Consider the following 10,228-nt stretch of genomic DNA (forward strand, 5'->3'; position numbering starts at 1 on the left):
AAATCTTAAAGTTTGTGCAGTATAACGATATGCATTATTTTTCTAGCATATTTTAGGACTTTAATTTCATTTATGGGCATATTTAAAAACAAAAATATCTTTGTTTGCAATTTTCACTTAATCCAACCAGTTTGGATGGCTACAAAAAATGCAATGGTATATTTTTCACTTTCACAACAATTCAAACTGGAATAAGGGAACGAATCACACATAAAAAATAGAATCACATTTAAAAATGGAGTTTTTCCGTTGGTATGTAAAATAAATAAATCACGAGGTCATAAATATCAACTTTACGCACAATCCAGAAGGGCGCAAGCAAATTTGGCCTTTTCTTTCAGTATCTCTCATAAAATTATCCTCACTCTAAAAGTTTTATACAATTAAATGTCTTGCTAATTATTTTTGAATAGGCAATGGACTACCACGTCCTGTCACTCTGTTACTTGATGCGTCCTCCAGTAAACATGGTTTTCAAAACATAAGAAGGTCAGGAGATCTAGGATCAGTGCCTCGGAATTGCATTATTATTGGAGCAGTGCGTTACGGAGCAGTTCTTTTCGGAGCAGTGCCTGGCCATATACATAATTTTAAAGTACTGCGCCAGAGATGCATTCTTTTACGATCGATGCCTTTCGAAATTATGCCTTCTGGAACAGTGCCTGACAGGTTAAGTTCTTTTTGGTGGCCTTTGATGTGAATTCTTTCCATATCAGTGATTTTCGGAGCTATGCCTTTTGGAGAAATGCTGCGCTACAATTAGGAGGACATGAAAATAATAGAGATCGATGGTCTGAAATCAGACAGTGAAATGTCTCCGTTGACTATGTAAATTTGTAAGTAATCCATTGTTCTGACCATATTCTGTCATCCTGGTACTTGGTGCATCCTGTAGGGACTGTAGGGGACCTGCATTGAATAAATGCATATGTAAATAAAAAAGAGATTTTACCACGTTCTGTCACCCTGCTATTTGACGCATCATATGACAAACATGGCTCATTAGGATACTAGGAGATATAAGGAGTCTATTCTAGGTGAGTAAAGTTTATATTTGCTCCCGCCGAATCACGGACCGAGGTTGGAACTTCCCTTAGTCTACCCAGGGCAAAGAATGATCACCTACTTATAAGAGAGACCTTTTTTAACTGGATTTTAAAATATTGGATATAGAAATAGGAAATCGGAGAATTAGGTGAGATATATCATATTCGGCTCACCTAATAAAATTCCTATTACATCCTACCACCTTAACACCACGAGCCCCCATTGGAAAACATTACATCCACTCCATTGGAAGGGATGCGGTGCGAGTGCCATCCTATGTTTAGCCGTGGGGGTCATAAACTGTCAAAACCGTCAGGTAGGCCCGAGTGCCAGTTGACTCCACAGAGCGTAAGAGTTATTCAAGGGAGGGGTTTTAGTGACCCAGAAGTAGTGGGCTGGATGTAACGGAGACCAGGTACAGTTTCATAACTGGGCTACTAATATCGATTCAAATATCGATTCGATTAGTAACGTTGATTTGATTTTTACATAATTAGCAAGTTAGGTTAGGTTATATTAGTTTCAATCTACCCTCAAACAAGTTTTGTCCATCCTGACCCCCCTTGGTCGACTGTGTCCTCCATATCCGCCGCACCGTGGAACCGGTCACTGATACTGGCTGGCACTCGCACCGCCAAGCCTCAGGCTGTAGTTTTTAGGCAACTGGCGCTAAGCCCTGGACTTCCATTGGAAGGCCCATTAAGTAGGACTTGTTGGACTCTAATAACTAAACATTCGCTAGCAACTAACTAGACTGAATTCTAGATAGAACCGCCTGCGAACTATGACGTCAATGACGCATTCACTCAGTTCCCTCTAGTAACATCAACATCAGGTCTAAACAGAACGCAAACAACCTTTAAATATTTTGTACGCGTAAACCACGAGCCCACCATGAGTTAGTACAATATCCTTAAATCCTGGTACTTTCAGGAAAAATGTGTCTGCTGCCTTAGCCAACATTACTTCCTCATTACCCCCCTTTGCGTGCTATGACGTCACACATGTATTCACTCGGCTCACTCCGGTAGCAAAATGCATAAACTGTCAACAAGACACTTGTCTGTGGTATGCATAAACCATCGGCCCTCCATTAATTTCGTACCAAATCTTGCAGCCCTGATACTTTCAAGCAAAGATAGCATACAGCATTGGTCCACAGTACTTCCTCATTTGGCACCGGTTGTGAGCTATGACGTCACTCAGGTATTCCCTTAGTTCACTCCAGTAGCAACAGGACGTAATACATCGTACTTACTATTGTGTTAGTTATAACTCTTTTTTTTATTATTACTGTACATTAAATGTTTGAATTTATACTTGACTTAAAATGATTCCTCATTGAATTGATTGTTATGTATATTTTATTCAATCCGTACGTAAAACTGGTACAAAGCTAGTTTACTATAATTATGAATACACAAGGGCATATATTTTGTGCAGAACGCCCCAAAAATGGGGGTTGGTATTTAGAACTTGTGTATAGCTTGGGAAACTGTTGATTGGAAACTGTCCTAACGTGTAGATAGTTCCTTTATCGACTTTTCTTGAGACAAACCTCAAGCATAATCTTGCAAGAGAAATCGGTGGAATCGTCAAATAAATATTCTCAGAGAGCTGTACCTACATTTTACAATTATGATGTTTATTGAGTGAGAGAGGAAAACAATAATACGTATTTAAAAACTTGGCGATAAATCATTTAAAAATTTTGTTTCCAGTGAGGTTTTTTATTCTAAGTGTTTTTCATTGTTTTACTGTTCTCATTTCTTTTCATTTGCTTCTTTCTTCGCTCTCTCCCTGTGTGACTCCAAATATTCTGTTCGCTTTTGCCCTGTGCCAAACTTAAAGAGCTGGTCCTTCGCTTGGGCCCATTCCTCCGGGTTTCCACTATCGTAGAACCTGCAGGCATGGTAGGTCCCGTGTATGAGTGGTCGGGCGACTTTGTTGAACGCTGGATTGTCACCGTATTTGGCGTCAAGGTTGTCTGAGTATCCTCTATGTATTGGGTTGTCTTTTTCCAAACTCGCCGAGATGAGTGACACCATGCACGACAGATACAGCAGGAAGAGGGGGACTTTCATCATGAAAACGTGAGTATCTGTAACATAATTTACAATATTGTTCTGTACCTTTTATTTCAATATTTTTTTATGAAACTTGATTTACTTAAATGCAAGCAACCGAAAGTACTGATAATTATGTGATATTTTGTATCCGCCGTTTCCCTTAAGTGGGGATGGGTAGCAGAAAAATATTTCAGTTCTGGAACATTCCATTTGGGGTGGTGATAATATATAAGACCGAGAATGTAAAACCGCCTAGACCCCTAATTTTTTAGGACCTCGGTCGTCCGTAATGAGGTCAACAAAAGCAGGCTTATAGTGGTTATATAACTATACTTTAACCACTATCACCACCACAAGTGGCATGTTCCCCTCCAGAACTGAAATATTCTGCCACTATATGCAACTATACAACCCCACTAATGAGTAATTACCAAAATTCAGGAATAATTTTAGTGGGCCAAAATAAAAAGAAAATCAATTTAATCTTTTCCCTCAAAAACAACTTGTTAGTGAGATATCCATCATTTTGTTTTGATGTTTTAAATTCCTACCATAAAAACGAAATAAGATTCGCCGAAATGGATCTCTCCTACTGTGACAGCTATTTTAAACTTTGATTGAATAAATTTTGGCTAAACTATTATCATAGTAATTAAAGTAATTGTACGTTTACAAAAATATTCTTTCTTACGTAAGTAATACCATGAATAGAAGGAGTAGACACTCCTTTTATCTTAAGTACATTGTAATCATTGTACTATCGTAAGTAAGATTCAATTGATCAGTAAGCACTTTTATAAAGAACGTTGATACAGTACCACTCTTATCTTGGTTCAAGCTCTAACAAAAATCAGAAGTTAATTATAGCTTATACGCATTCATGTTGTGTGATAATTCTGAATTCCTCATCTCTATGCTAAGCTATAACTGCGAAGACTTACATTTCAATCAAAAGCAAAAGCACTTTATATCAAATTAAATTTTTAGCACCTTAACTCATGTTAAATACAAATTTAGAGATGAGAAAATACTTGAAGAGGAACGAATTTATCACATTGACGTTACATTCAAATAAAATATATACTAAGAAGGGGTCGCCGGGATTTTATCCCCCTGGAATTTTACCCCCTGGGCAAAGCTGACGTCACTATGACGTAGTAACCTGAGTGGCCAAAGGTTTGTTCGCGGCCGGAATTTTACCCCCGCGGATTTGGAAGTCTAATGAAAATAGCCAGAGCGTGATTAATTAGATTAGCAAAAAAACCCGGAATTTTACCCCCTGCCCATATAACTAGCGTTTAGACAACTGAAGATGTACGGGCCGGACTTTTACCTCCGGATTTTTACCCCCGGATGTTTACCCTCCGGAATTTTACCCCCTGGCTGATTTTAGAAATTGAATGATTGATTTTCTTATTTCTGTTTTTAATTTATTGTAAACATTTCATTATTTAGTCGCCTATCTTTATTGATTTATTTTGTAATCTCAACTAAGTAAACAGAATTCGCTGTTTAATTTTGATGTTCGGGATTTGCGTTTAGGGCCAACTGATGGTTAATAAGTATGTAAAATAAACTTGAGTAGCTCATTTAAATGATAATTGGGTGAACATTTCTTCGTAAAGAAACAATAAGGCATATTTTGTTATTGTTACAATACATACGAAAACAATGTTTTACCACGGTTGTATAATAAAACGTTAAAGAAATCTTCGAATCAATTACCATTCTGATGTTTGTTTATACGTCATATTAATCAACATTTGGCTTCAAAGATTAAATCCTGATACTCGAATCCCAAAATTAAAATCAAAAACCTGTTCGATTAGTTGATGTTACAAATAAATTAAGATAGGCTACTTAATAATAAAATGTTTACTATTAAATTAATACAGAATGAAGATAATTAATCATTCCCACTAATTTATATATCTGGCCAGGGGGTAAAATTCCGGGGGTAAAAATCCGGGCCGTACACTCTAGGTTTTTATAATTTGATGTGTTCTGATTAAATTCACATCCGTGAAAATATATGTTTAATCCCACGTTTAATCCATCGAGCTGATGTCGCGAAACTCGAAAGTTTGCGGCCGGAATTTTACCCCCTGGTTTGTGACGTCACGTTTGCCCAGGGGGTAAAATTCCAGGGGGATAAAAATCCGCTACCCACTAAGAAGTACAAGTGGCTATACAGTAATAGTGGATTGGTGACAATTACCTTTTAAAATTAACCAATGAAAGCCTGTTTAACAAAAAAATACCATCCATTTTCATAGAAGTTATTGTATGGTAAAATAAATTTTCCATTAATTTATTTGTAAAGATTTCCTAATTGTACAATGTACATCTTTTATATTACTATATTATTTTTTTTAGGACACATTGAGTGAGTAAATGTCAGATTATATAAGTACAATTACCTTTTTATTACTTGTTTCCGTTCATTGCTAGTAGTCGTGTTATAAATAATTAATTTTTATATCTTAGGTTAAGCTCACCACTTTTGTTGTTATACTTTTTTTCTCATTTAACAACGCTAAATGCTCAAAACTTTTATAATTTCACTCGATTATTGTTAATGAACGAAAAACTACGCACATGTCAATAATTATTTGGCACTTACCTATTTGTATTAGAACGACGATAATGGCTCAGTTGTTGGATAGTGCTTACTGGGACTGAGCAAGGCTAGCACAATTTAACAGCACTGATAAGATTGCAGTATACTCCTATGAAAATGATTATTTCTTATCAATCACACAGAGTGCACTGTAAATAAATAACTTTGATGTTACTTAGTTAGCATCGGTAAATGGACTTTTAAAGCATCTATTGTTACCAAGCCTAATAATCAGCATTACATTTTAACAGTTTTCAAAACAATTCTGAAAAGAAAATAGTAGACAACACACATATTTAAAAGAATACTACTGTAAAACGTTCGAGAGTTCCTATTGTACGTTGGGCGTTTTCAAATTGCTTAAACGTGACTAAAGTAGTTCCCTCAGCTAAAGTAATAGCATATAGTTTTGGACACTGAATACAACTTCCCATCTGTGTGAACCAGTTGCAATATTAAATTAATCTATACTAAGCGAAACCCGTCGAAATTGACGGTTACTACCAAGGCTTACGCTAATATGCGATAATAATAGAGTTCAATTATCAAAACTTTAACATTTACCTTTTTGTAATGAGTAATAAATAAGTTTTAAAAATAATTATGACTATTGCGCACGTTACAGAATATGGTTTGATTATTCAATGAATAAAATGTTTCCAGTACGTCAACAAAGTTATTATTACTATGTTAAATAGTTTCATCTCCTTTATGAAGAACTTTAAATAGTATTAAAATCGTATGGCAGGATCTTTTGTGGTAAACAATTTCGCGATTTCATCAGTGCAAGGCAGATTAAATCTATGTTTTTATTTGAGAAAAAATATCTGTTGAGAAGGCACGTTCTTGCTTCAAAGTGAGGTCAACCCTTAAGCTGTGTAAGTTTGATTCTTTTCTTTCATCATGTCGGTCATCATACCATACTTCTTTGCCAATTATTTAACCGCATAATTTTGAGAAATTTGGCCGTGGGGTTTCTGTTAAAGCTGGAATTCCTTGACATGTGGATGTCAGTTGTCTAATATCAATTAAAACTATCGATTCGATTAGTAAACCGTCATTCGATTCTTTCACTATCAGCAAGTTTGGTTAGATGAGTTAGTTAGATTAGGTTATGACAAGTTTACCGGGCGAGTAACGTACGATACTTTACATCATAATACACAGAATAATTAGTACATTTTAAATGCATTACACAATTTATTATGTACTTACTTAGCCTACTTAATTTATTTACTTAGGACACAAGTTAACATAAATTACTATAATATTTTTTTATATTACAGATAATAAACTTAAGAAGTGCACGGTAAAAGTACATAACTTAACGTTACTTTACCGTGTTTGGGCACGGTGATGTAAGTCACTTACAATAGGCTATTACCTAGGCTAGCCTTTGTTTTTAGGGATTGTCAGACAATAAGTTAGGCCTATTCAGTTAAAAAAAATCCAAAATGCTGAATGTTCTAACAACTAACTTAAATTAAGGCCTATATAAGTTTAGCCTAACTTAAAATAGTTTATAAAAGCCCTTAAATTAAGTTACGCATAAAATTCTAAATTTAAAAAAATTGAGGTGACCTCCCCTCCTGCCATGCTAAGTTCAGGGAACCATAATAATTATCCTCTTTTTTGATGGAGGGTCTCTGGGAACCCTACTTATAAGTTAGGCCTGCCGCCTAGCCTAGCCTATGGTAGGCCTACACCTATCCACGGTGATAGTTTGCTTTGTACCATATTTTGGTAAACTGGTCGTAGAAGTGTTTAAGTACTCTCATGTGAGCTATGCTATATGCTAGAATGAACACCAACAAAAGCTAAGAGTGGGTTTTAAGATTAGGTCTTGAAAAATAGGCCTGGAGCTAGGCCTAACTAAGTTACCAGTACTTATAGATTGTTGTTGGATATACTTAACTAAGTACAAGTACCCAAATGTTAGCCTATATGATGCAAAGAATCAAAGACCTTATTGAAGAGGAACAAGTAACTTAGCAAACCTTAACAATACGCCAAGTTAAATCTTTACCGGGGAATCTCACCATCTTCCCTTATGTGTATGTGAATGTGAATGGCTGCCAGCTGCCATGCGAGCTGTTTGATATTTTTCGAATTTCTTCCCACCAAAATGTAGGGCAAACTTAATAATAAGAAACAATAGCTAAAAACATATTTTACTTACCTAATTTATATTGTATTAGTAATTTATTTATTTAATGTATGAACAGAACAGAACAACAGAATGAACGTATTCGTATCGTATTGAAGTTGAGTTGAAGTTAGACTAGGACTAGACTAGAAATGTCGAAGTACTTCGAGAAAAAAGTCGAAGTACTTCGAGATAAAAGTCGAAGTACTTCGAGATAAAAGTCGAAGTAGAATGAGAGACAAAAAGAAACTGAATGTCCCTTCAGGACCTTCGTAATTTCTTATGCTAGTTAAATTTGGTTTCTCTTTTCGGAGTTCATTTAGCTCTTCTACCCGACTGATTTTCATGTTTGAGGTCCCAAATTGAAGGCATGTATGCCAAGTTTTCACATCAAGTATCGGAAAATATTTATCTACTGTTTTACTCGACTAAAACACATAATTTAATTTTTTTCTAATTCTTACTTCAATTTAATATGTATTTCACCAGTTATAATTATGAAATACCGGCTTTCGTTTAAGCTATTAGTTATTCAAATCGGACGAGTTTCAAGCAAACGCATGGTGAACAACAACATAAATATTATTTTTCATAAGGTTTTTTTATGATTAAAAATCAATAGCTCCAATATTTTTAATATTTTTTAGACAAAAAATAATTAGTAGATTATAGGCTTTAAATTGACCTATTGATCGTTTGAATCAGTTAAGCTCAAGATACTGTATTATTCAATCAAAAATAATAAATTTGATTATTCCTTGGATTTTATATTTATTTTAACGCTGCAGAGCAGCATGGGTCCTCTAGTAGTCATGTTAATACTTATGAAGTCAAACGGGGTGAAGCCCGTGGGTAACAGCTAGTAGCTATAATAAAAGATTCTAATTACAACTCTGTTCCACCACCTATTTATAAATACCAAAGGATCTTATCAGAAAAAAATTATTACAGTTCAAACAAATTTAAAAAATGAAAATTGGCTGCTAGTCTTTACATTTGGAAATAGATTGGATAAAAAATATGAATCATTCAACTCAATTTTATCAAATCATTTTACAAAATCATTTCCTCTAAAGAAAATCAATCTATGCCATTCGATGGATAAAATTATATTACCTCCTGAGATAAAAGAACTTAGAAATGGTGTAAAAAAACTATATTCAATGACAAAAAATTTAGATTCTACCCATGCCGAACATACCGAAGAACATACCGAGAAAAAAAGAAAGAATACAGAAATTCCATTAGAGAAATAAAACCGACAGACATCAAGAACAAAGTAGTTAATTCCAAGAACCCCGTGAGGGAATTATGGAAAACTGTTAACGAAAATAGAAAAAAGACCAAATCAAAATTACAAACCAATTATGAAATCAGGAATTCAAATGGAAACAAGCTTACTGATCCAGATTAATAAATTTTTCATATATATATATATATATATATATATATATATATATTGGACAAGTAAGCAATATTAACAAATCATCTCTTGAAACTTTACACACTTATAATTCTATATATTTACACTATACAAATGAAGAAGAGGTTATAAAAACTATTAACGATATGAAATCCTTACCTCTTATGGCTTTGATGACATATCCTCTAAAATTTTAAAATCTTGCTCTTCAGAACTGTCTACTCCAGTGACGTATTTAATAAATCAGTCAATAACTAGTGGTAAGTTTCCACAATCATTAAAAACTGCCAAAGTTATACCAATTTTTAAAGCTGGCGATTCTCAAAATACAAGCGATTACAGACCAATATCTATCCTTTCTTCATTCAGTAAAATATTTGAAGAAATAATTCTGAATATACTTTTATCATAAAAAAAAATATTATTAAAAAATCAATTTGGATCTCAAAAGAAAATGTCAACCACAAACGATATATGTGAAGTAATTAAATATATTACCTTTCATCTTGATGGAAATAATAATGTAATGGCACTATTTTTTGATTAAAAAAATCCTTCGATATGGTATGTCATAAACAACTTTTAACAAAATTAAACAATATAGGAATTAGAGGAATTTCACTACAATGGTTTGAATCTTACCTTAGTAAAAGCATAAACAAATAGAATAAATATAGACTGTCAAAGGAAGGTTTCGGCGCCCACCGCTAGGAGTGCCGTGTAGTTACGGCGAACACCGCTGAAGGTGAGGAGCGCAGAAGCCGTATGCGACCAGCAGACGCTGCAGCGGTGTGCGCCGTAACTACTAGGCAAACCTAGCGGTCCAGATAGTCAGTCCAAATTCCATTTATTAATAATAACATTAATGTAAAATATTGTAGTTCAGAAAAACTTGAAACAAAATCAGGTGTCCTACAAGGTTC

At 34.5% G+C, this 10,228-nt stretch overlaps 1 long non-coding RNA gene across 1 annotated transcript; it reads right to left on the reverse strand.

Moving 5' to 3' along the window:
• Positions 1–2,671: 2,671 nt before the first annotated feature.
• LOC128997762 (uncharacterized) lies at positions 2,672–5,835 on the reverse strand. Its single transcript, XR_008491139.1, has 2 exons — positions 5,740–5,835; positions 2,672–3,148 (listed from the first exon to the last, which is right to left on the reverse strand). It is a non-coding gene; the product is annotated as an uncharacterized LOC128997762 (long non-coding RNA).
• Positions 5,836–10,228: the final 4,393 nt, after the last annotated feature.

This window comes from Macrosteles quadrilineatus, unplaced genomic scaffold, assembly GCF_028750875.1.
Source record: "Macrosteles quadrilineatus isolate MER2022 unplaced genomic scaffold, UCM_ALF_1.0 Scaffold_7__1_contigs__length_78375512, whole genome shotgun sequence".
Taxonomy (NCBI): Eukaryota; Metazoa; Arthropoda; class Insecta; order Hemiptera; family Cicadellidae; genus Macrosteles; species Macrosteles quadrilineatus.